Source organism: Mustela lutreola, chromosome 13 (assembly GCF_030435805.1).
Source record: "Mustela lutreola isolate mMusLut2 chromosome 13, mMusLut2.pri, whole genome shotgun sequence".
In the NCBI taxonomy this organism is placed as follows: domain Eukaryota; kingdom Metazoa; phylum Chordata; class Mammalia; order Carnivora; family Mustelidae; genus Mustela; species Mustela lutreola.
In genome coordinates this window covers 13,600,240-13,602,560 of record NC_081302.1, presented here as the reverse complement: position 1 = coordinate 13,602,560, position 2,321 = coordinate 13,600,240, and the positions used below count along the sequence as shown (strand labels likewise).

Sequence of the window (2,321 nt, the reverse complement as noted above, 5' to 3'; positions counted from 1 at the left end):
TGCAGAGGGCTGTGCGTTGGGATGGAAAAGATTCCATCGCTCAGCTCTCTCCTCCCATGGTCCCCAGGACTCAGAAGACTGAAAAGATGGGGTGGATTTGAGGCCGGCATTTATGTGGATCTGAGGAAATGCTAGCCATTGCTTATCCAGTGATAGAAGAAAGGGCCACTTTTAAATAGGTGGACTGGGAAGAGGCAGTGTGAGATGTCACAAATGTGTCCAATGTAACTGACCACCATCTTTTCCATAATTCTTCCATCGCATTTGCAAGAGTACTGTGGTCAGTGTTTATATTGTGAAATAGATCTCTCTCTTCTCTCTCTGTCTCTGTCTCTCTCTCACACACACACACACATATACACAGTTTACTACTGAACAATGAGAAAACAAGGACCCCTCTCGCTCTCCCCTTTCTTTATAAGGCAATGGCAATCCCTGTTTACAAATTAACGTATGAATGGTTTTTCTTGTAAGAGAATTCCCTTTGCTCCATTTCCTCACTGATACTTTGCGTTGTCCAACTTTCAAACTCTTAACCAATCTGCTGGAATTGAAATGGCCGCTCTCTGCTGTCCAATTTTGCATTCCCCTGAATACCAATGAGTTGAAGCTGCTTTCTATCTCTCTGTTGGCCATTCACGCTACTTCTGGGAAATGGCTCTGTATTTTTACTTATTGTTTCTACTGAATTATCTCTTTTCTTCACTTGTAAGGACTTTTTTTGTGTATTCTGGATATGTAGGGTCAGCCGTTTCTATAGCAAATATCTTTTAAGACAGTCTTTCAATACATTTGAGACTTGTCTTTTGCTCTCTTTATGGTGTGCTTTGATGAATAGAAGCTCTTCATTTTTTATGTGTTGAATTTATCCATTTAAATAACTTTTCTTTAAAAGATTTTATTTATTTATTTGACAGATAGAGATCACAAGTAGGCAGAGAGGCAGGCACAGAGAGAGGAAGGGAAGCAGGCTCCCTACTGAGCAGAGAGCCCCATGTAGGGCTGGATCCCAGGACCCTGGGATCATGACCTGAGCTGAAGGCAAAGGCTTTAAACCACTGAGCCATCCAGGTGCCCTGAATTTATCCATTTAAAGGGTTGTAACTCTTGTGGCTTGTTTAAAGATCCTTTCCTTTTTCAGGTTTTTAAAGACAGACTCCTTTGCGTTCTGAAGTGTTACTGTGTTATCTTTCATTTTTGTGGCAAGGAAATTTGATTGTCTGCAGGCTCCCCCTACATCATGCTCCTCTCCCCTTTCTGAGGACAGTGGGGAAGTAGCTTCTTAGTCAGCAATTAGTTAATTCATCTTTGCGTGGAGATGGAATCTAATGACACTCTTTTTCTAAAAAAAATATATATATATATGTATTTTTTTTTCCATCAAGGTCATCTTTTTTTTTTAATTCTTTTTCTTTTTCCTTCTTTCCTCCCCCCCACCACCTCCTAATACACACTATTTTTTTAAGTAAAGGGAATACCATGATGTTGCTCTAGCCCGGCCCCTGTAGACGCAACCCCAGGGCCTGTAAAACCATTATAGAATGTAAAACCATTGTAGAATGGAGAGGGGGAACAGTTGTAGTTGGTGGTCCAGCATGGTCTCGGGCTCATGGGAAACCCTGGTCCATTGGTTCATTTTGGGATCACCCTGATTTGTCTTCTTCTAAATAGGAACTCATCTAAGGCCAAGGAAGTCCTCACTGACTCTTTGTCTGAAAACTCTATATATACAAACCCTTTAGGATGGCCACTAGACCTGTCACAGAGTAAGGTAAGGCAGTTGATTGAACCACAGCCATGAACGAGTGCTTCTGGCCCTTCTGCTGTTGCATCATAGTCCGCTTTGCCAACACAGATAGAACAGGCATCAACCTCCATCTTCTCTTCACTGGACATGATCACTGGGCCAACATTGTGTGGAGGTGGACTCATATTCATCTGTTTCTCTACCTCGTTCTGTAGCTCCTTAAGCTTCTCCGATTGTTCCCCCATCTCCCTAACTTGAGCTTTGACCACTTAAAGCTCTGGGTCCTCAGTGGTTCCTTCCTCCCCGGGTCACCCTCAAACAGTCCCAGTTCCTCCTCCTCCTCTTGACCCTAGAATATGTGTAGAAGTGATGTGACACTAATAGAAGTTGTGTATGCCTTCTCTTTTTCCTCATCCACAAAGATTCAAGGACTCTGCTCTACTAGGATTTGGTGAAGCTACCGATGGAAGGAACAAAGATGCTTGAAGCCCTGCACCAGGTAAATAACCTGCCAGCCAGGAACACCTATGCTGGCCAGTCACTTCAGCAGGACTAGGATTTGTGTTGTATTAAC

The 2,321-nt window shown here is 42.9% G+C and overlaps 1 pseudogene; it reads right to left on the bottom strand.

Annotated features, from left to right (window-relative positions):
* Positions 1–1,453: 1,453 nt before the first annotated feature.
* LOC131813584 (polyadenylate-binding protein 2-like) lies at positions 1,454–2,039 on the bottom strand (annotated as a pseudogene).
* Between the last annotated feature and the right edge of the window lie 282 nt (positions 2,040–2,321).